Genomic DNA, 25,282 nt, shown 5'->3' on the forward strand with positions numbered 1-25,282 from the left:
TGCTACGCATGTCTAGTACCAAAATACTATTGGAGCATGAAGCGTGTTTTAACTTTTTACAATTTTTGAGATTATAGTTAAATAATTTCAACCCCCTCATTCTTCCCTACTGTTAAGTCTCAAATGCTGGGACAAATATCTGAGGTACCTATTTAACAAATCAAAGGAGGCCCAGCTTCTGGTTCTCCTAGAATCCCTCTGTTTCTACCTGTGATAGGGTAATGGTTGGCATCCCCAGCCTTCTAGCCCAGGGTCTGAGTTCCCCTTCCCCTGGGTGGTCTTCCTTATGTAATCCAACCATTTTGGTTACCTGGGCTTTTTCATCTATCATTTACTATCCAGGCCTCTTGGTCTAGCTTTCCCCTCTCCCCTCCTACTTTTCCTCATAATGCTCAGTCATGTTTCCTCTGGACTCTCCCAGATGTCCCTGCATCTGGCTATTCTGTCCCTTTTCTCTATAATAAACTCTACCCCACCATACCTAGAATCATTTATGACCTTTCCTTTTTATTTCTTTTTTTTCATTCATTTCCCATTTACCACTCCTTTCATATTCTTCATCAATTTTTGTTTTAATTGTTACTGTTTGACTTTGACTTGTTTGGCTTCAGGATTTCTCAGCTATAATGTAGAGATAGTGACACTGAACAATTATTGTGTGTTGGAATGTGCACACAAAGGACCCTGTGAAGTAGAAGAGGAACTATCTCCTTGTGTCTTGGAGATGGGAAAGTCATACTAAAATACAAATTTCTTAGAGTAGGGCTCTGTGTGTGCCTAAGGTGTGGACCCAGTTGGGAAGGTCTCAGCTCTCTGAGCTATTTGATCTCATCCCCCAGTAGAGTAGCTGTTAGTGTCCTTAAGCCCAGCTGGGTGGTCAAAGGAAATGAGGGACTCTAGGCAGACCTATCAGTCAGCAGCACCAATGGGAGGTAGCTCATATTTTCTTTCCAGGATTCTTTTCTGATGCAGCTGAAGAGAACTGTGAGGGGGACTTCAAAGTATGCAATGGTGAGTGTGTGGGCCACTGTACCAAAACCAGGAGGAAAAGGTCTGCTAAGCTCTCAGAGTCTGATATTGTGATGCTGAGACTGTGGGTTAACTGTCCTTCTGTTGATCTATGTGGTGACTTGGGGATTGGTCCCTGGTCTCTGACTCTTCCTTGAGTGTAGATTCCTTGGGGGCAGTGGGTGGGGGCTGGGAGAATTCCTCTGCATCCCTGGCAGCTTAAAGCTGTGATAGTTAAAATATCACTGTCCAGTGTGCACACACACACACGTTGTTTTTGGTGTGTGGTAAGAAGAGAAATTGGAAAACTGATGGTCTGCTCTCTAGAAGTTCTTAACTTTGCATTCCACATTCAGGTTTGTGTGGCAAATTTTATAAATAGTTTTGAAGCTGGAAAAAGTGGGTGATGTGAATCCTCTATCAATTTTTGTTTGGAATCTTTTTATCTTTTTCTTTCTTTCAGCCATAGTGGTGTGATTCAGGAAAATTTAATTTCAGGACACAATAGGAATTTCTGAGATGCAGAGGTTTTTAAGATGTGCTAGTGTTGGGGAGGTGGATAAGGCAGATTCCATATCTTATGGCACAATCCATGTGGGAGTAAGCAAACATGAAAACACTCACCACATTGGTTTGTGTATTGCTTTTAGTGGTGTTGGATTTGCCTGAAACCACAAGAAGGCATGAGGGGCTTTAGAATCGTAGCCCTCTTTTTTGATCACTTTTTTTCCACAGTGAGCTCCAGACCATTGAGCATGTGGTCTCTCCTTTTAGAAGAGCGATCTACAGTAGCTGGTTTGTCAGAAATATACTTTAGGGGTCAGCTTGAGTTGCTTTTGTAAGAGTTTTGCAGTCTGTGCTTATTTAATTTCTATACACATATAAACATAAGTAACCTTGGACAAGTCACATTTTTCCTGGCAGAGTTTCCTTGGGCCTTTTGAGGAAAACTTGAATATATTTTTAGGCTTATGATTTTGGCTTTTTCTCTTTGTCTCCTAATTTGGTCGCAACTGTTGTACACATTCTTGATAGTTGTAGCTCTGAGACATGTTCTGAGGTCACAGCTGCATATGTGTGTACTCTTACTTCATTATCCTATTTGGAATTCTGTGTCGTTTTTCATGGGACATAGCTTTGGAATCAGCTTTCCTCTTAGAAATTCATAGAAATTTTCTTTGGATTCTGGTGAATTCATATTGAAATAGAAAATAGCCAACATCTTTTTTAAAAATACATCATTCCATTGGTTTTGTTTACTCTAGTATAAAAGTGTAAATGATATCCTACATAATCATTTGTTTAGCAAACTATAGTTAGTATATAAAATTGAAAGTAATGAAATAATTTACACAGCCATAGAAAGAAGACTTCAGTATAGAGTTTACTGACACAAAATACACTGCTATGGTCACAAAAGCTATCCCCCCATGTATAATTTAAGAAGAAAAAAAGTGAAAATAAAACATGGTTCTCAATTGAATAATAAATTTGAATGTGGTATGGGATCATGTATTAGCATACAAAATAATCTCTTGATAGCAGAATTTAGGAATTCCCACAGATTCGTACTAAAATTAAGGAACATCAGGTTGTGTTCTTATAGTTCATGTAAAACTGCAAGGATTTATTATTTGTAATCTGATGCATTTGTTGGTGTTACCTACACCCACACCTCCTCATTACCCAAACAAAAAACCTACAATAAACCATTTTTTTCACACATTCTCATTGTATCCATGTTTACGTGTGCCTACATTGCACGTAGCTCTCATAAAATGACAAAATGGCTATTGATCCCAGCAGTCTTCTCAGTAAAGTTTCATGTACTTTTGATTAGTTATAAAATGTATCTGAATTCTCATGTTTATTGTGTTTATGTTTGTGGTGGATAACTTTTAAAGTAACCTAATTCCTTATTTGTTGAGGTCATGGTTTGTGACTCAGAAGGACAGTATGATAAATGAATGACAACAATAGCAATGGTAAAGGGATTACACACTTATAAAAGACTTTCACAGTCATTGCTTTATTGGTCATGAAACAGTGTATAATTACAGCATAAGCAGTGTCAAATCAACAAACTTCTCTCTCTCTCTCTCTGATTCCAATCTTGCTACATTCCCATTTGTCCATTGGGTAGGAGAGCTTTAGTCAACTTGTCTACCTTATAGTTCACAATAGAAAATGAAGGGCAGAAACAACACAACCTAGCAGAAGCAATCACTTTCAAAGAATTTTTTTAATATATTTTTATTTGGTATGTGGAGAAGGAAAATCAAATGTCAGGCTTTTTAGAGCAAATGTTGTTATAGAAATAAAAAGCAAATGTACTTTTACAATATAATATACTATAAAAATGCAGAATGTTGGTTTATTTTGATGGCGTAAGAGTTTTCTGCCAATGAGTCATGCTGCATGAAGTGAAAATGAGTTAAGAAACAGACTGACTTGTTTTGTTTGTATTGAAATAATGACAAATTACAGTTGAATAAAAATGTAATAGTCTTAGACAAGTAACACTTAGTTTTGTTTTGATCAGCTAACCCACCTTAGATGATGACATGTTTATTTTTACTGGGAAAACATGTTTAAACACTTAGCATTTTAAAATATCAGTTTGTATATACTTAATGTATTATATAGTTAATGCATAAATAGTGTATAACATTACGTGCTTATTTCCATTATTGTGAATATTATTCAAATTATTTTTTTGTTTTTTAAAGACTATATATTTAATTAATGTTCTATCAGCATTTGTACCTGCATGCCAGAAGAGGGCAACATATCTCAGTATAGATGATTGTGAGCCACCATGTGGTTTCTGAGAATTGAACTCAGGACATCTGAAGGAACAGAGGGTGTTCTTATCTGCTGAGCCACCTCTCTAGCTCCAAACTTTAGTTTTTATTATAGAGAAGAAAGAGTACTGTTTTGGAATTAAGTGAGCAGGAACCCCTGTAATTCCACACAACAGCAGAAAATTACCTCATTTTACCTGTGTGATATATATTTCATATTGGTGAGAGCAAAACATCTGATTTCATAGATCTAGATAAGACTAAAGAATAAGCTTGTTAAACTCCTGAATGATGTTTCCCCTCTTTGCACACCGAATAATAACTGTACATCATGATTTTTTTTTCCTTGTCTTCACTATTTCACTTCTCTTTGATTGCTTCTCTTCTTTGCATTTTTAGGTAGGAAAATTAAATTAATGCTTTTTAATTGAAAAGGATTCTTCCCTCATACAATATATTCTGACCACTGTTTTCCCTCCCTCCACTTCTCTCACATCCAGCATACCTCCCTTCTTTCCCCATATCTACTTCCTTCCTCTGTATCCATTTCAGAAAAGAACAGGCCTCTAAGATAGGACTGCCAAACAAAATACAAAAAAGATAAGGCCAACAGACCTCACAGTGAGGATGGACAAGGAACCCTAAATAGGGGAAAAAGAGTCTCAAGAGCAGGTGAGAGAGTCAAAGTTATACCTGTTCTTAATGTTAGGAGTCTCACAAAAATATAGAACTAACAGCCAAGACATCTCTGCAGTGGACCTGGAGTGGACACATACAAACACAGTCCTTGCTGTTTATGTCTTGGAGACATTCTTGGCCATCAAGGGAGTGGGTTCCATTTAATGGATTGTGCTGCAAGTTAAACCAAACATTAGCTCACCACTCAAGCAAGTTTGGTATAATCATGCCCCCTTTACATCTTGTAAGCAGTACAGATTTTAGGTGGAGTGGTTTTTATTCTGGGTTTATGTCCAGGTTTCTCTTTTGATAGCCTGTACAGTACTGTCTTACCCCAAAGAGACTAGAACATAGGGGTGAAATCTTTTAACCTGCACTTCGTCCACCTCTCCACTTTCAGTGCACTGTGTATAAGCTTTCCTCCAGAGTGTGGCCCTGCTGTTGTTTTTCAGAGAGCAATGCTCTCTCGTAACATCAGCCCGGGCTTTTGGGCATCCTCATACAACCTCCTGGGACAACAACTCAGTTGTGTGAGAAAATACAATGTTGGCTGTATTTGTTTGACCTCCAACCAGCAATGGAGGAGTGTCCCCCTTCCCCAACACCTTTGTCAGTGTGAGTGAGCTTTCACTTGTCCTGTTAAACTTCACCATCTAACATGTGTAAATTTAAAGCTCAAAGTAGTTTCCATTTGCATTACCTTAAAGGCTAAGGATGCTGAACCTGAACAGTGTTTCTCAGCCATCTGAGATTCTCCTGTTGAGAATTCTACATTGAGATCTGTTCTCTGTTTTTTATTTTATTTATTTTATTTTTTTAATATTAGTTACAGTTTATTAACTTTTTATTCCCTCTGTAGCCCACTCCCTCACTCCCTTCCAATCCCACCCTCTCTCCCTCATTTCCTCCATGCCCCTTTCCAAGGCCACTGATAAGAGAGGTCCACCTCACCTTAGCTTATCAGGTATCTTCAGGACTGACTACAATATCCACCTTTGTGTTCTAGGAAGGCTGCTCCTCCCTGGAGGTGGGGGGTAGATCAAAGAGCCAGCCATTGAATTCATGTCATAAACAGTCCCTGTTCCCATTACTATAGAACACACTTGGCTACTAAGCTACCATGGGTTCCATCCGAGCAGGGGTTCTAGGTTATATCCATGCATGGTCCTTGACTGGAGATACAGTCTCATAAAAGACCCCTGTGCCCAGATATATTTGGTCCTTGTAGAGCTCCTGTCCTCTCCAGATGATACTAAGTCTCTCTTCTTTCATATGATTCCTTGCCCTCAGAGGATCAGACCCACAGTGCAAGTGATGCTCAGCACAGAACTCACTGCCTGGGGAGATGTTTTTCTAATAAAATAAAATAAAATAAAATAAAATAAAATAAAAATTTCTTAGGCATAAGAGTAAAAACTCTGATCTAAGAAGGTCTGTGAGCATGGCAACAATGTCTGATTTAATGCACACACAGACACATACAGATAATAATAGTCAGAGGTCTCCTCATCCACCTACTCAAAAATCTTAAAAAAATTAGTTAGATAAGAAACCCTCCTTTAAACATATCCTTAAAAGTCTAAGGTCTTGCCAGCCATGCTTGCACAAGCCTTTAATCCAGGCACCTGAAAGGCAGACACAGGCTGTGCTCTGTGAGTTCAGTGTTGGCCTCGTTGACAAAGAGTCCAGCACAAACGGGCCTACATGATGAAACCCGGTCTTTAAAAAAAAATAAAATAAAACAGAAAATCTAAGATGGATTTAGTGGCACAGGGCTTGAATCCCAGCCTTCTGGCAGGAAGAAGCAGGCCAGTCTCAGCGAGTCCAAGGTCAGCCTGGTCTACAGATCTAGTCCAAGACAACCAGGGCTAAAAGAAGAGGCCCTGTCTCAAAATACCAAATCGTCTGTGTGTGTATACATAAATATATATGTATTAGCTGTATACATACACAGAAAAATTTATTCTGTCAGGTCATTTCATGCAGAGAGCCTTCACTAGTGCAGGTTTCTGTGTTCTTCATCTTCCTATTGAGGAAGAAGTTTTACCTGATGATAGTACTCCAAAGTGTCATGTTTTCCCTGCTTTTTTTTCTCCTGGGTCTCTTCCAGGAGAAAAGTGGCTCCAGTTTACCTGAAGTCACAGAACAAAAAACTCTTTGCATTTTCTTAAATCTCTCTTTAATTCTTAAAATTCTTGGCCTTCTTCCACCTGTTGGACAGAGTGTTCACTCTGCTACAGGTTGAATAATGTTTGTGCAGCTATGCAAGCTGATTCGAGGAGGAAGAGGGTAATTGTATCCTGAGTGCTGAAAGACACAGGGTAGGCTATGGGAGAACAGGCACAAATGATGATGAAATGCAAACATGTCCAGATCTGAAGAAAGTTTGGTCCTAAAAGAGAAGCCTGGACCAGGAATCACTAAGTCTTGTCCCTTCAGTACACTGTAATCCTAAGGGAGGTGCTCATGTCACTTAAGACTCATTGGCCAATCAGATGCTTTCATTCCTGCAGTCAGAGGGAGAGGCGGGTTCTTCCTGGCGCCTTGCTGCAAGTTCGCTCTTTAGCTGAGCAGGGTTGAATGGTTGGTCTGCTCTAGTATAAGCGCTGCTGCTGTGTACTGTGAGGGGATTTCAGCCAAGTTCCGAAGTTGCAACATGGTGTGTGTCCACTGCCCCCAGCCTGGTGGAGCAGGAGGCTGAACAGCAGTAGAAGCTGTTTAGGGTCCTTCCTGAGGCTGGGTGGGAGCTGGCAACCAGAAACAGCAACCAGAGAGGCCCCCTTTCCTAGCCCTGAACATAGCCGGGCATCTGAATATCTTGAGTATATTGACTTTTGGTTCCGAACAGAGAGAACTCACTTCTGGAACAGGAGGTTAGAATGAATGCTTTATTTTCTGAGCTCAGGAAAGTGGCCAGTTCAGATCTGAATGGTGCCCCAGGGTATGCTTTATTGTATATTTAAAGGTTTAAATTCACAATGTGAGGGCCCCTTGGAGAGAGTCGGGGTCATCCAATCAAATGTGGGTTAAGCAAGGGAGTTTATGTTGGAGGCTATGCTGATCCAGTACACCTGGGCTCAACACTTTTAAATGTTTTCTAAGACATTCGGCCTTGAACCTAAGGCCTCTAATTTTTATCACTTGACATTTGTTCCAGAGCTCAAGGTGATAAGGCAACAGAGAAGTGTGTCCTCTGACTGTTAGTAAGTGAGGGCTTACTTATACAATTTAAGGCACCTGGTTAAAGTAACAGCAAGTTTAACCAGTTAACTGATAATTAGGAAAATGTTTCAATGTGTTCAGTGGAAAACGGCACTGCAACATTGGGACTTTAAAGTTAGATTTATCTTGCTAATAAAATGGAAGAGCTGTTTGAGGGAGGTTGGGCTCCGGAGGCCACCTCTTACACACTATGTGTATGCATGTTTAGTGGAAGTTGTAGGTAACATATGTATTGAGTAGCACTTCAGTGTAAAGCTGTGATGTAAATTCATAGAACAGTTGATGTACAGAAATTTTCAGTGCTTAGGTGACAGGACATCACACCAAGTAGAATAGCTAAGGGCTGTTTTAAAACAGATAAGTAGCATGCCAACCCAGCCTGTTAGACATTGGGATGCTAGGAAACCCATTTGCTCAAGAGGATAGTCAACAAATTTGTCTCCAGCCATAACCAAGGAGAAAGCCCCTGATTCATACCAACCATTGGCCCATCTCCATGTCAAAAAAGAGACATCTAACAAGCTGCTTAGTGGGCCATTACAGAATCAGAGCCAACATTAAAGCCTGATGTGCCATAAAGTTGCAATTTTCTTCTTAAGAAAAGCATAGTTCAGCCACACGGGCAAGACATCTGATGAAAACAGTTGAACAGAGAAAACACTGTTGTGTTGAGGGCTGCCCTGACCAAACAAAACCTTCCTTGAGGTCCTCATGATGGAGAATAATCTAACTTCTCACACTCCTCAAATATGCTTTGCAGAGCCAGTATATCCTGTGGCCTAGGCCTTGGGAGATTTCCCCAAGATTCTGAGTTATTTAAAATAAAGCACTGTTCCTTTTCTAAAACCAGAAATAGAGTGAGCAGCAGGGTAAGGACATTTGAGGAGTGCTTGCTTCTCATTTTGAGAACCCACCTCTTTCAAACACATGGAGATACCCTCATCAGTTCCAAAGTCACTGTGGTGTTGGTAAATAATGTTATTGAGATCTTGTGTTTCCCTCATGCAGTATTGTTTTTTTAGACTCCTCATGATTTTATCCCATTGTATGAGAATTTCTGATCAATTCATAGACGTTTCCTGTTTCCTTCCATTTCTTTCAAGGAAGTAGTGTACAAGATGCTATTCTTCTCAAGAAGCTTAGTTAGGATAAGATGTAGCTTGTGCAAGACTTTCCCACCCTAGCTTTTTGTTGTTGTTGTATTTTTTTAATTTTATTTTTATTAATTTTTATTTTATTAGTTTATTCACTTTCTATCCCAGCTGCATCCCCTTCCCATTTCCTCTCCTAATCCCACATTCCCTTTCTCCTTCTCTCCCATGCCCCTCCCCCATTCCAATAACAGGGTAGGTCCTTCCCACTTCCATCTAACCCTAGTCCATCAGGTTTCATCAGGACCAGCTTCTCTGTCTTCCTCTGTGGACTGACAAGGCTGTTCCCCCCTCAGGTGGAGGTGATCAAAGAGCCAGTCATTGAGTTCATGTCAGAGACAGTCCCTGTTCCCTCTACCAGGGAACCCCCTTGGACACTGAACTGCCATGGGGCACTTCTATGCAGGAGTTCCAAGTTATCTCCATGCATGATCCTTCCTTGGAGTATCAGTCTCAGAAATGACCCCTGTGCCCAGAGTTCTTGGTTTTGTTGCTCTTGTGGGGCTTTTTTTCCTTCCAGGTCCCTCTATCTCCCCCTTCCTCCCCCAAATTCCCTGCACTCTGCAAAAAGGTGGGCTATGAATCTCAGCATATTTTTTGATATCCTGCTGAGTAAAGTCTTTCAGAAGCCCTCTGTGATAGGCTCCTGTCCTGTTTTCTGTTTTCTCCCTCTTCCGATGTCTGTCTTGTTTGCCTTTCTCAATGAAGATTGAGTATCGTACCAGGGTCCTCCCTCTTGATCAGCTTCCTTAGGTGTACAGATTTTAGTATGATTATCCTATATTATATGTCTAATATCCACTTATAAGTGAGTATATACCATGTGCCTCTTTCTGCTTCTGGGATACCTCACTCAGGATGATCATTTCTAGATCCCACCTTTTGCTTGCTGATTTCATGCTTTCTTTGCTGAGTAGTATTCCATTGTGTAAATGTACCATAATTTCTGTATCCATTTCTCCGTTGAGGGACATCTGGGTTGTTTCCAGCTTCTGACTATTACAAATAAAGCTTCTATGAACATGGCTGAGCAAATGTCCTTGTTGTATACTTGAGTAACTTTTGGATATATGCCTAGGAGTGGTATAGCTGGATCTTGAGTTAGCACTATTCCTAAGTGTCTGAGAAAAGACCAGATTGATTTCCAAGGTGGTTGTACAAGTTTACTTTTCCACCAGCAATGGAGGAGGGTTCCGCTTCACATAATCTCCAGCATGTGTTGTCACTTGAGTTTTTGATGTTAGCCATTCTTATGGGTGTAAGGTGAAATCTCAGGGTTGTGTTGGTTTGCATTTCCATGAGACTAAAGATGTTGGGCCTTTCTTTACGTGTTTCTTTGTGATTTGATGTTCCTTTATTGAGAATTCTGTTTAGCTCTGTATCCCATTTTTTAAATTGGATTACTTGATTTGTTGCTTCTTAATTTCTTTATATATTCTAGATATCAGCCCTCTGTCAGATATAGAGTTGGTGAAGATCCTTTCCCAACCTGTAGATCGTCTGTAAACTGTTTTGTTCTCATGACAGTGTCCTTTGTTTTACAGAAGCCTTTCAGTTTCATGAGGTCCCATTTATTGATTGTTGATTTTAGAGCCTGTGCTGTTGGTGTTCTGTTCAGGAAGTTGTCTCCTGTGCCAATGTGTTCTAGGCTCTTCCCCACTTTTTCTTCTAACAGGTTTAGTGTGTCCGTTTTTATATTGAGGTCTTTGATCCATATGTATTTTAGTTTTGTGCAGGGTGATAAGTATTTGTCTGTTTGCATTTTTGTACATGTACACATCCAGTTAGTCCAACACCATTTGTTAAGATGTCTTTTTTTTTCATTGTATGGTTTTGGCACTTTTTCTACCTTCTACTTTTCTTAACATTTGAAACCACTGAGTCCTCTCTCTTCTACCTTGACACTGAATAATGACCTGCTGTATTATGGAAGTGGAGTACTTAAATCATTCAAGGAATATCTTTGCTGTGTAAATCTCCCATTTGTTTCAGTGGCTAGACTTGAAATCTCTGGTCCATATTAAAATTGTTTAATGTATAAACTGAAGCCTAAAATTAAGAGACTTAAGAAAGACTGTGTGTATGGAATACAAAATCAGTTTTAGGCTGACTTCACTTATAGCATTAAGTAGAGCTAGATACGTGCTCCTATTAAAGAGATTATTTTTTAGTTAACCATTTAATTATGTATGGTGTACTTTCACTGTGGGGGTGGATATTAATTCTAGAACAGCTGCATCTTCAGCCTTTTGGAAAAATATTTCTAAGGCAAGCTTTATTGGTACAGGTCTCTTAGATCCCAGTCTATTGCTTCCCAGCAGCATGACTTTGCTTTCCTCTTGGTTAAAATTCCCAAAATTTTAAGGTAAAGCCTGTACCACAGCTGAGTTCTAAAAATTACTCATTTGAGTCATGTAATGAGCTTCCTATTTATGTGTGCGAAGTGGGAAGACAACTTGAAAAAATGAAGGTCAAATTTCTGGGACTTAAGGAACTCAATTTCAGGGTTAAAAGGAGTTTCTGAGCTGCAGTGGTGTCACAGATGCACATTGTGTTATATAGTTAACTAGGGCAGATTTCACAGCTTGTGACATAATAGATGTGGCAGGAAACAGTTATAAAATTATTATTTAACACTGTTTTGTTTAGGGGCATCAGTGGGACTGGATTTGCCTGCAGTCACTAGGGGGCCATGCAGGGCTACAGTGCCATAGTCTGTCATTTTGGTAACCTCCATTTAGAGAGACAGGTCATGGGGACTCTGTTTGAAAATAAGGTCAGTAGTACGTAGAGCATAATTTGAACAGTGTAGGAGTTACTTTGAGTTATTTTTGTGGGAGTTGTGATGTTTGTGTTTATTTAATTTCTATATGTATATAATCATAGGAAACATTGGTCTACCTTTTTTACTTGGTTGAGTTTCCTTAGGTGTCTTGATGAAAACTTGAGTATATTGTTGGGCTTATGTTTTGGAATTTTTGCTATATTCCTTCACACATATTGTATACAATCTTCATCACTTTTGCTGAACAGTAAGTACAGAAGTCATATTTTTGTGTCCGTAATATATCTTCATAATCCTGCGTTTCATAATACTGTGAGTTTTTTACATGATAAATTCAGTTCACAGCATGCCAGCCTAAAATTGTTGGTTGCCACCATTCAAAGAACATGCATGGAATGGACCTAGGCACTTACACATGTCTAGTTGATGGTCAGCTTTGTCTTCATGTTGGTCACCTAGAATCTGAAACAGGGGCTGTCTGTGACATGGACACAGTTGACTGCTTATGAATCATTTTGCCCTAGCTTGGAAGCCTTCTCTGGTCTCAGTGGAAGAAGATGCACTTAGTCTGTATGCAACTTGATGTGCTGAGATTTGTTATGGGGAGTCTCCCCTTTCCTTTGAAGAAGGGGAGGAGGAGTGAAGGATGATGGTGGGGATGATAACAGCAGGAGAGGAGGTACAGAGCTTTGAGCAGGCTATAAGGTGAAAAAGTAAACTAATGAGAAAATGGCTGGTTTCTATGTAAACGAGAGATTGCATTGACTGATGATTTCTATAGAAGGTTCTTCAATTGAGGATGGCAGTATCCCTAATTAAGTGGCCCTGGGCTGCATAAAAAAGCTAGCTGAGCCTGAGACAATGAAGAAACGAGAGCAAGACAGGAAACAATATTTGCCCTGATTTTTGCCTTAGTTTTCTTGAAATTTGAGTTTTTATCCTAGTTTTCAAAATGATGGGCCAAAAAAGTAAACCCATTCATGACCTGAGATGTTGGTGGTTAGGGGATTCAATCACAGCAGCACAGTAGCAGGTTAGAAGAAAAAAAAGTATGCTAAAAGTGACTTTGCTCCTGGACATTAACATTAAAATGTTTAATAAAATGTATGTATGTATATATGTATTGTTTGAAGTTACATACTTCTTTATGTCACATCGTGCTGAAGTTCTGCCTTGTAAGAGAATTTCCTACAGATTCTATATAATGACACAATAATTAGATTAATTTCAAAAAAGCATGTTATAGATGTATAATATGACTGTGTTCTTAGACTATGACAGATATATGAAGATTTGATGACAGTTTTGGAGGTTTATTTGGACGAATTCTAATTTGATGGGCAAGGTCATGTTGCCAGTTTTCCCTCTGGATATTTCAGAGAATGTATTAATATTATTCTTTTTCATTTTTATTTATTATGCTTATTTCATGTCCCACCTACAGCCCCCTCCGTTATCACCTTTCAATTCCATTGTCTCTCTCTCTGAGTGTATTAAATTTTATAGAGAGATTAGTTTGTTTTTTGACTTTACATCCAAAGTGTGATCCTTCCTTCCTCTGCTCTCAGTCCACCCTCACCCTTCTTCCTCCCCTCTCACAAAAATAGAGCCTTAGTCTTCCTGTATCACCCCATTGCAGCACATCAAGTCACATCAGGACTGAGCATATCCTCATCCACTAAGGCCATTCAAGGCACACTTGACAGGGGGAGATTTTCTAAAAGCGGGAAGTAGAGTTCCTTTTAGAAACAGTCCCCTCAACTTACCACTCAACCCACATGGACCCAACTACCCTTAGTACAGATAAGTTCAAGAAGCCTAGGTCTAGAACATGCATGCTCCTTAGTTGATGTCTCATTTTCTTAACCCCCCCCAGGTCTGGGTTACTTTTCTTTGTTGGTCTTCTTGTGGCTTTCTATCCCCTTCGGGTTCTTCCATGTTTCCCCCAGTACTTCCATAAGACCCCCAGAAATCCTCCCCATGCTTAGTTGCAAGTTCCAGTATCTGTCTCCATTGGCTATTGGGTAGAGCCTCTGAGGTAACAGGCATAATTAGGCTCTTTTCTACAAGCTCAGCAATGCAACATTTACAGTTTCATTGGCTGGCTCTCTAGTGTAGTGTGGGTCTCAGGTTGGCCCAATTATTGGTTGGACATTCCCTCAATCTTTGTTCCATCATTATCCCTAAACTTATTGCAGTCAGGGTAATTTTTGGATAGTGGGTTTTGTTGTCCAGTTGTTGTTCCCTCTCTCCACTAGTCCTGACTGGCTAAGAGGTGGTCACTTCATACTTAATTTTTCATGTCTCTCTTCTCCTGCCCCTCCATTAGGATTCTCAGCTAGAGTCACACCTAGTCACACCCAGGTCCTCTCATGAAACTTCCCTGTCAAATGACTCCAAGGAGAAGCCCCCTCAGTTACCCTTCTTGTTCTCAGGCCTCTCATGTCCTACTACAATTCTCCCCACATCTGCTACCCACATTTGTTTCCCTCCCCATTCTAACTTCTGCACAGTTCCCTCTATTCATCTACTTCTGCTGTCTGTTCTCTTTTTTTATTCTGAGTGATATTCTGCCAACCTCCCATGGACCCTTCTTACTTAGCTTCATTGGGTGTGGATTGTAGAATGCGTATGCTGTACTATAGGTCTAATATCTGCTTATAAGCAATGCGTTTCTTTCTGTGTCTGGGTTACCTCTCTCAGGATGATCTTTTCTAGTTTGATCCATTTGCCTGCAATTTCCATGATTTATTTTTAATAACTGAGGTGTATTCCATTGTGTAAATGTATTAGTAGTTCTTTATCCATTCTTCACTTTCTGGATGTTATGAATAAAACAGCTATGAACATAGTAGAACAAATGTCCTTGTTCTATAATGGAACATCTTTGGGATGTATTCCCTGGAGTGGTATAGATGGGTATTGAGGTAGAAATATGCCCAATTTTCTGAGAATGCACCAGTTTGATTACCAGAGAAGTAGTACAAGTTTGCACTCCCATCAGACCTGGAGGAAAGTTCCCTTTTCTCTACATCCTCACCAGAATGTGTTGTCACTTGAGTTTTTTTATCTTAGCAACTTCATTGGTGTACGATGGAATCTTAGAGTCATTTTGATTTCCATTTGTCTAATGGCTAAGAACTTTGATCTTTTCTTTAAGTGTTTCTCAGCTATTTGACTTTTCTCTCTTATGACTTCTCAGTTTAGCTCTGAACCCCATTTTTAAATTGGTTTATTTTATTTGTTGGTGTTTAATTTCTTAAGTTCTTTGGATATTACTTTTCTGTCTGATGTAGGGTTGGTGTAGATATTTTCCCAATCTGTTGACTGCTGTTTTGTTCTATTGATAGTGTCCTTTGATGTACAGAAGCTTTTCAGTTTGAGATGCCATTTATTGTTGATCTCAGAGCCTGTGCTGATGTTGTTCTCCTGTGTTAATTAGTTCCAGAATTTTCTCCACCTTGTCTTCTATATGATTTAGAGTCTCTGGGTTTATGTGACGGTCTTTGATTCCCTTGGACTTCAGTTTCTGCAGGGTCATACAAAGGGTCTATTTTCATTTTTCTATGTGCGGACATCTACCACAATTTGTTTAAGATGCTGTCTTTTTTCCATTGTATAATTTTGGCTTCTTTGTTGAAAGTAAAGTTCCAATAGGGGTGTGGGTTTATTTCTGTGTCATTCCAATTTTATAGGATTGTACTGTTATCAAGGGTATTTTATTTTTCCACTTAAATTTAATGTTTGCTCTTTCAAGGTCTGTAAAGAACTGTGTTGGAATGTTGTTGGGAAATGGATTGAATCTGTAGACTCCATTTTTAAGAATGCTGCTTTAGAGAAAGGGAATAAAGGGAGCATTTGGGAGGGGAGAAGGAGGACGGATGCAAAGTGAATAAACTGTAATTAATAAAATATTTAAAAAAAGAATGCTGTTTTTCTATGTTAATCCTATATATCCATGAGTTTGGGAGATCTTTCCATCTTTTGATATTTTCTTCAGTTTCTTTCTTTAAAGACTTCAAATTCTAGTCAGAGAGGTCTTTCACTTCATCTTGTTTGTGGCTACTGTTCAGGGTGTTGTTTCCCAAATTTTATTCTCAGCCCATTTTTTATTTGTATACAGAAGGAATAATGAAAATTTTAGTTGTGCTCCCAGCCACTTTGTGGAAAGTGTATTTCAACTGTAGGAATTCCCTGGTAGGATTTCTTGGGTCACCTAGGTATACTAAGAAATCATCTACGAATAGTGATACTTTGAATTCTTCCTTTCAAATTTGTATCTCCTTTATAACCTTCAGTTGTCTTATTGTTTTGGCTAGGACTTAAGGAGTATATTGAAGAGATATGGAGATATGTACCTCATATGAGTGGAATTTCTTTAAGTTTCTCTCCAAATAATTTGATGTTAGCCCTCAGTTTGCTTTTTACTACCTTTATTATGTTAAGTGTGTGCCTGAATCCTTGTATGCTTGATTTCTCCAAGTCTTTTAACATGAAGGGTTGTTGAATTTTGTCAAAGCCTTTTTTTTCATCTAATGAGATGATCATGTGATCTTGGTCTTTCAGTCAGTTTATATGGTGAATTACAGATGGATTTTCATATACTGAACTCTCCCTGTATTCCCAAGATTAAGCCAATTTTTTCATCGTGTATATCTTTGATGTATTCTTGCATATGTTTTACGAGTATTTTATTGAATATATTTGTGTTACAGACAGCTATTAGCTGTCATATGTGTGCTGGGAATTTAACCCATGTCCTCTGGAAGAACAGACAGTGTTCTTAACTACTGAGCCATACCTCCATACCCATGTTGCTTATTTATGATCAACATTTACATTGCTAATATTTTCATCTCTCCTTTTGTAATTGTTCAAACATACATTTCATTTTTAAAAAGATCATATTAATATTACAGTTTAAAATGAGGTACTTCAGGTTTCTAGACATGTATGCAGAACTGGAGTGAATGTGTAACTCTTTATAAAAAGTTGAGAAAGATCTTTAAGGTTTTTTATCTTGTTTGTTTGATTAATTTTTGCATATTGTTCAGGATCTTATTATGTACCCCTGAGTGTCCTGGAATTTATTGCAAAGAGCTGTCTACCGTCCACCTCTGTGAAATACACCAGCCTCTGTTTCCTGAGTGATTTTGGAATTAAAGTCATCAGATAATACACCCAGCCTGCCCATTCTATAAGAGTCAGGAATCATTTATACTATTTTTCTCATGTGGGCTCTGTACTGTTTTTCTCTTTACTCTCTCTCTCTCTCTTTATCTGTTAATTGACATTTCTCTTGTAAGCCTATATCCTACTAAAAGGATGCAGAAATTAGAGGGGTGAACCTCACTCTTGAGTTTACTCCGAAAAAGAGTTGGTGATCACATTACAACTTGTGTGTCAGAAACTAAGTAGAAGAACCACCAGAATACATTGAAAATATTGTAAAAGAAGGATACATTTCCAGTATTCTAAGTATCATACTTTCTGTTGTACATGTGTGTGGATATTTTAGACTGCATTGACCTACAATGATGTGCATGTGAACTTCACTCAAGAAGAGTGGGCTTTGCTGGATCCTTCCCAAAGGAATCTCTACAAAGATGTGATGCTAGAGACCTACAGGAACCTCACTGCAATAGGCAGGGCAATGAATTTTCTTTACTTCTTAAAATATGGGGAAACACTATTCATTATTGATGTGCTTCTGTAATTTCTCTTGAGGATGAGGAAGAATTAGATGAATCGATCTTTGATTGACCATAGATCACGACTTAAACTTTGTATTATTTCCAATAATAAAGCATACATTTTCTGTTACTGTATTTTAGGATACAATTGGGAAAGTCATAATATAGAAGAGCATTGTCAAAATTTTAGAAGACATACAAGGTAATTTTCATTGTAAGCTGATATGAATATGGTTCTGAAAAAAAATTTAATATGTTCTGGAAGTTTGAAAGAGAAGGGACAGTGTAAATGATCTGTTTTAAGTGTATTTATTGATGATGACTAACTTGTTACTAAACTATGTACGTCCACGTTAGGTATTTGATGTGTGTTTGCAAGGCACTCCTCTAAGAAAGAATGCAAGGAAATAATACTCACACAAGATCAATGTTTAAATTGTTTACTCATTAGCGCTGAGGTAAAACTGCAATTTGTTTAGTATCCTACAACTCAGATATTGCTAAATGTATTCACAGTAAATAGGTGATGAAAGTATATCCAAAAGATTATACTAATCAACTCATCCATAATAAAATGGGGTTACTCATATACTTGTAGTAATGTTGCTAAGTTTTGTGAGAAGGGCAGTTTTTTTAGAGTCAGGAATGTTGTTGTGGAAAAACCATAATCCCTATATCACATGTCTGTGATGAACAAAAATCAAATGTGTGAATGCATCATGGAACCATGTCATTTATTATTATTATTTTAATAATTATATCATATATCACAATGAGTACAAGTCATTTTAATATGTGTATATTGAAAGAAACAATGTACCACCCAGAACAACTAAAAGGTATAGTAGTCCCCATTTTGAGTAGATGTTTAAAAATTGATACCTATTATGCTTTATATGGGCTATTTAGAGCTTCCAGCAGTACAAATAATGATGCAGAGGCTTTTTAATTTTTTAAAGCTTAGGCAATTTACTGGGCAGATTCTGAACCTTTTTTTCCCTAACACAAACCTAGCACAGTGTCCGGATGCATGGCCAGCTCTACTTCTTTGTTCATGGTCATGTCCATCTGTTAACCTCACTGTCATGCTGGTGAATGGTGTGTCATTTGCTTTCTTCTTCCCAGCAACCCTTTCTCACTCAGAAGTTCTGTCCTGCATTTTGCACCCTGCTATCACTTGTTAGCTCTTTATTATTTCCAATAGATAAGTAAGGAAGAGCAAAGGTTTACAAAATATACGACAGGTGATCAGCCATAGAACTAACAACACTATGATTTCATCAGTACTTAGCTGATTGCTGGCTCAGCAAAACAACCAGTAGAGGAGAACACTGTGAATGTAAAAATAATGATGAAAATTCAAAATGTAATTATTCTTTACTTTTAATTCAAACTGCAAAATTAAGTCATGTGGCAAAAACATCCATTAGTGTAATGAATGTGGAAAAGCTGTCATATGTGCCAATTATCTTTGCAGGTATGAAAACAATCAATGTGCAGATAAACTCCCTGAAGATACTCAATATGAAGTCTTTGCACATCACAGTAGTCCCCAGACATGTAAAAGTATGCATACTGGTGCGGACCACTATGAATGTAGCCTATATAGTAATGCCTTTGCAAATAAAAGTCATATCCTAAGACATAAAAGGATACATATAGGAGAGAAACCTCATGTATGTAACCAATGTGGTAAAGCCTATGTATCTAACAGTGATCTCCTAAGACATAAAGGAACTCACACTGGAGAAAAACCTTATGAATGTAATTAATGTGGTAAAGCCTTTGTACGTAACAGTCAATTCCTAATACATCAAGAACTCACACTGGAGAGAAACCTTATGAATATATCCAATGTGGTAAAGCCTTTGCATATAACAGTAAACTTTTAGTACATAAACAAACTCACACTGGAGAAAAACCTTATGAATGTAATCAATGTGGGAAAGCCTTTGCATGGAACAGTGATCTCCAAAAACATAAAAGAACTCACAGTGGAGAGAAACCTTATGAATGTGACCAATGTGCTATAGCCTTTACAGATAACAGTAGTCTCCAAAGACATAAAAGAACTCACACTGGAGAGAAACCTTATGAATGTAACCAATGTGGTAAAGCCTTTGCATCTAACAGTAATCTACGAGTACATAAAAGAATTCACACTGGAGAGAAACCTTATGAATGTAACCAATGTGGTAAAGCCTTTGCACAGAACAGGAATCTCCTAGTACATAAAAGAACTCACACTGGAGAAAAACTTCATGAATGTAACCGATGTGGTAAAGCCTCTGCATCTAACAGTGATATCCTAAGACATAAAGGAACTCACACTGGAGAAAAACCTTATGAATGTAATCAATGTGGGAAAGCCTTTGTACGTAACAGTCATCTCCTAATACATAAATTAACTCACACTGGAGAGAAACTTTATGAATATATCCAATGTGGTAAAGCCTTTGCATATAACAGTAAACTTTTAGTACATAAACGAACTCACACTGGAGAAAAACCTTATGAATGTAATCAATGTGGGAAAGCCTTTGCAGATAACAGTAGTCTCCAAAGACATAAAAGAACTCACACAGGAGAGAAACCTTATGAATGTAACCAATGTGGTAAAGCCTTTGCATCTAACAGTAATCTACGAGTACATAAAAGAATTCACACCGGAGAGAAACCTTATGAATGTAACCAATGTGGTAAAGCCTTTGCACAGAACAGTAATCTCCTAGTACATAAAAGAATTCACACCGGAGAGAAACCTTATGAATGTAACCAGTGTTGTAAAGCCTTTGCACAGAACAGTAATCTCCTAGTACATAAAAGAACTCACACTGGAGAAAAACCTCATGAATGTAACCAATGTGGTAAAACCTTTTCACAGAACAGTCAATTCCTAATACATAAAAGAACAAACACTGGAGAGAAACCTTATGAATGTAACCAATGTGGTAAAACCTTCGTAGATAAGTGTTCTCTGAAGACATAAAAATCCATGTTGCAGAAATCCTTATTAATATAACTAATGTCATGAAGTCTTTTCATGTAAGACTTATCTTGAACAAGAACACTTATTGAAGTGAAACGCTATGAATATGACCAATGTGTGAAAAAGTTTGCATGCCATAATAATCTCCATGTACATATAAGAAGCACACTGGATAGAAACTTTTTGAATGAAACCAATGTGATAAAGCATTTTGATGTAATAGTAATCTCCTATGACATAAAGAACGCATACTAGAGAGAAACCTTATGAATGTAACTAAGGTGGTGAAGCCATTGCATGTAACAGTAGTCTCCTAATACAAAAAAGAACTAACACTGGAGAGAACTCTTATGGATGTAATCAATGTGTGAAAGCCTTTGCATGTAACAGTCATCTCCTAATACATAAAAGACCTCACACTTGAGAGAAACCTTATTAATGTAACTTATGTGGTAAAGCCTGTCATCTAATGAAAACGTGCTGTTCACAATCATCTTCAACATCATGAAAGAATTCATACTGGAACGAAAGACTTTGAGTGTATTTACATGGTGAAGCTACTCCACATTTGTATAATCTTTGTCATCATGAAAGAATTCATACAGAGAGAAAATTTATGAATGTTAAAATGGGAGACCGTTACACATATCTTTATTCTACATCCTCATAAAAGTTTCAAAATGGAGAGAAAAATCTGAGAATATAATTAATATGGTAAGGCTTTTGTGTTCTTCTGTTCACTGAATCCAATACAACTCAAACAGGTCAATACAGATGAAAAGAAAATATTGTCATCCAGTTTGATGAAGGACACATAATGTTGAACTGTGATGCCTAACCATCCAATAAGCCAGAAAGTTACAGAGGTTCTGAGTTTGAAAATCATAAACATCTTTAGCGTTTTACAACTGAATTATTTCCATCAGTCACGGTTTAGGCATATGGGATTTGTTTATGTCTTTGAGGAAGTCACCTGACACAAAATGTAGCTTTAACAGTCAAAACATTCATATCCATTTGTTCTTTTGTGGTTAGGAAAAGGTACTATGTTTTAGTAAAGAGAATCTGTGGTTTGGGTCAGTCATTATGTTAGGGGTCCAGAAATCATGGTATGGAACAGTCATGTTTTGGGCAACAAAAGCTAAGTAATTAAAGTCGGTCAGCTATTGAGAAGTCTACAGCTTTCCTAGGGACTATGAACTTAAATCCTATAAATCAATGAATGCTGGTAACTAAAAGGAAATACTTAGGACAAATTGCTTTCTCATCTTCCCACATACAATTTGCATTTACATATTTTGCATATAAAATCATCTTCAAGTATACAAATGAGCAGATAGTAGAGAGAAACCTTACACATGTCTTCAATGTGATAATGCCTTTTCTTAATACAGTTATCTCCAAATACATAAAAGAACATACACTGCAGTGAAACCCTCTGAATAAGCAATGTGGTAAATCCTTTTCATAGGGTTTTCTTTGAAATCATGAGAAAATGTCATGCTGCAGAGAAACCCCATGAATGTAGTCAGTATGGTAAGGTTTTCTGCTTCATGCTACCATTATATAAGAGTAAAAGCCTTACTGTGTGGGCTACATCTTAAAGCCTTTGCATATCAGGGTAGTCTTTGAGAACCTAAAAGAACTCATTCTGTAGAACATCTATTAGAATAAAAGATTTGTTAAGTTCTTTGACCCACCAACTTGCATTCAATTACACTAGATTATTTTGCAGGAAAATTCTAACAAGTGTCAACAATGTATGCATGTATTTGTGACATCCATCCTTATTTTGTTTCCAATTGAAGATTCATGGACCGAAGGCATATGAATTGAAACAATAAGATAATCCATTTTTATTTCACAATTCACTTCAATTACATGAAATAAATCAGCCAGTTGTAAAATTTATGTTGCGTATTAGTGCATTTTCTGTGACCAAACACAAGGTCTAAGGCAACTTCCAAATATGTTTACTTTGCCTTATGATATGAGAGAGGATATGGGATCACTTTAAATTGGGCAAAACAAGTGTCATACATGGCAGCTAAAGTAGGAAACTTGGAGCTCACAACCTCCACCTTTAGCATGAAGCAGAGAGTGGGAACTACAGAAAGTATAAAGCTGAAAACTATCAAGCACCCCCAAATAACATACTTTCTCCAACAGAGATACATTTCTTAAAATTTCAAAAATGATACCACCAACTGAGAACGATTCATTTCTATGACTTCAAACCTATGTGTTTGATTTCTGTTACATGAAAGAATTCATGATGAAGAAAATATTTGTAGGTAAGCCTGTAGTTGCCTCAACACCTGTGTTCAGTAATGAATGCTTATATAAGTAAAACATTTGTGAGTAAACATACATTTGTTTAAGAATTTGTTTTAAATTCCATTATGTGATAACTCTTTGTCTTTGTGTGTTTATGTGTCCCTCCATTCTAGTTTCCATGAAGACCAGACCTTTTCATCTGCTCTTCTTGAGACGAGACTGTCTTATACCAGGAATTATAGAAAGTTCTCAAAACCTAACCTAGGTCCTGGGAATGAAATTTGTCTTAACTGCAAAGCCATGTCTCTAGTACTGTAAATATGTTAAATCTTTATGGATCATTGTGACGTCAGGAAGTACAAAAGAATTCATAAAAGGAAGGAACCCTATTTATACAAAAGAATTGATTATTTGGGACATAATAAATATATTTACTTTCAAGAAAATAAACTTTTTCGAAGGTTTTTATCATAACCTTGCAGGAAGTAAATTATTTACCATGTTCCCTTAAATGTAATGGAGGAGATCACCAACTGATTGTGGTCTGAATTTTGAAACATTGGAGTAGGGATTGAATTTTCTGTATGTGTAGCAAATCCATTCACAGAAGTTTATTAGGTTGTTCTGATATTCCTTCTGTGGTGGTTATTCATGTTTTAATGCATTTCAACCTGGTAATAGGTATTTTTCTGTGCAATGTATAGAATGGGATCTCCATCATCTATGTGGTCCATTGCTTATTTATATCAGGCAGTGTGTGATCATAGTTTTAAAAGAAGGGTCTCTGAGAATGTGTGGTATTTTTTTTTATGTTTTCACAAATTCATTTAAGATGTTTGTTTTTAGTCCTTGCTTGGATATCAATATTTAATTAATGGTTAATAGTATGTGTGTGTATATATATGTATATATTGTTTAAAGTTCCATGCTTCTACATGTTCCCATATTTACTATATATAAACATATATTTGTTTAAGAATTTGTTTTAATTTCCATTATGTGATTACACTTTGTCTTTGTGTGTTTATGTGCCCATCATCTTCCTAGAGATTTATCTAGCTTTCTTAGAGATTTATCTAGCCTTCTTAGAGATTTATCTAAGAGGTGCTAATTAATGTAACAGCAATGAGATTTATTTCAAAACATGTTGTGTGTTTAGTGGACTATTCATTCTTAGGCTATGACAGATATATGAAGACTGTGTGACACTTTGTGGGGTTTATTTTAGTCATACTTATATGATCTTCAAGTTTATGTTGTCAGTTTTGCACAACACAAAGTCTTCCCACTAAGCTCATTGAGATTCATAAAACTTAGTTGAAACATTACATCAGTACAATATTGTATTTTATTCAAATTATGAATATATTGTCATCTGAGGATGGAAAAATATAAAATGATTTGAATAATAAATGCTACTTGCAAATGAAAATTATACACTCCTGTCTCATTTTGGTTCGTTTTGGTTCTTTCTTAGGAGTAAAGACTTGTTCATAAGACTTTCTCAAAACTGCAAGTGAATGTCAGAGAATTGTCTCAGTGGGTAAATTATTAGTTATTGCTAAGCCTGATGATTTGAGCTCAATCTCTGAGTAGTCCATGTCACTGCTACAGATTTTTCTAATGTTTCTATATTTGGGCTGCTGTATATGCAGATTCACACACTAGCAGATACATAAATATATTTTCAGGCTAAATAAGGGCCAGTGTGGTCATTGGCCAAGACTCTATGTGTTCCATGTCAGGAACTTATATATGGGATGTAGATAATAAATAGCAATAATTTGTACTCTCACTAGCACGTATACACAATAACATGTATGTATACACAAACACACTCCAGCATTTTTAAATTTATTTTTATTTTTATTGATTACAGTTCATTCACTTTGTATCTCTGCTATAGACCCCTCCTCATCCCCTCCCAATCCTACCCTCTCTCCCTCTTCTCCTATGCCCCTCCCCCAATCCACTGATAGGGGAGGTACTTCTCTCCTTCCATCTGAACCTAGTCTATCAGGTCTCATCCGGACTGTCTTCATTGTCTTCCTCTGTGGACTGGTAAGGCTGTTCCCCCACAAGCAGAGGTGATCAAAGAGCCAGGCCCTCAGTTCAGGTCAGAGACAGTCTTTTTTCCCATTACTAGGGTACCCTGTTGGACACTGAAGTGCAATGTGTTAAATCTGTCAGTGGTACTATATTATCTCCATTTGTGGTCCTTGTTTGGAGTATGAGTCTCCAAAGATCCCTGTGCCCAGATTTTTTCCTTCTATTTCTCTCCTTGTGGAGCTCCTGTCCCCTCCAGTTCTTTCTATCTTCCCCTTCTTTCATAAGATTACCTGTACTCTGCCCAAAGGTTGGTTATAAGTCTTAGCATATGTTTTGATACCCTACTCGATACAGTCTTTCAGTGGCCCTCTATGGTAGGTTCCTGTCCAGATCCTTGTTTTCTCTGTCTTCTGATGTCCATCCCGTTTGCCTTTCTGAATGAAGATTGAACATCTTACCCAGGGTCTGCCTTCTTAATTAGCTTCTTTAGCTGTACAGATTTTAGTATGATTATCCTATATTATATGTCTAATATCCAGTTATAAATTATGAAATTAATAAAGCAATGCAGCCACTTATAGATGACAGAATTTTTTTTTTGGTAGAATTTGAAGACTTATTGCTGT

The 25,282-nt window shown here is 37.5% G+C and overlaps 1 pseudogene; it reads left to right on the plus strand.

Annotated features, from left to right (window-relative positions):
* LOC132650896 (zinc finger protein 431-like) overlaps positions 1-20,267 on the plus strand; it is a 35,656-nt pseudogene extending 15,389 nt beyond the window's left edge.
* Positions 20,268-25,282: the final 5,015 nt, after the last annotated feature.

This window comes from Meriones unguiculatus (genome assembly GCF_030254825.1).
Source record: "Meriones unguiculatus strain TT.TT164.6M chromosome 13 unlocalized genomic scaffold, Bangor_MerUng_6.1 Chr13_unordered_Scaffold_34, whole genome shotgun sequence".
NCBI lineage: Eukaryota > Metazoa > Chordata > Mammalia > Rodentia > Muridae > Meriones > Meriones unguiculatus.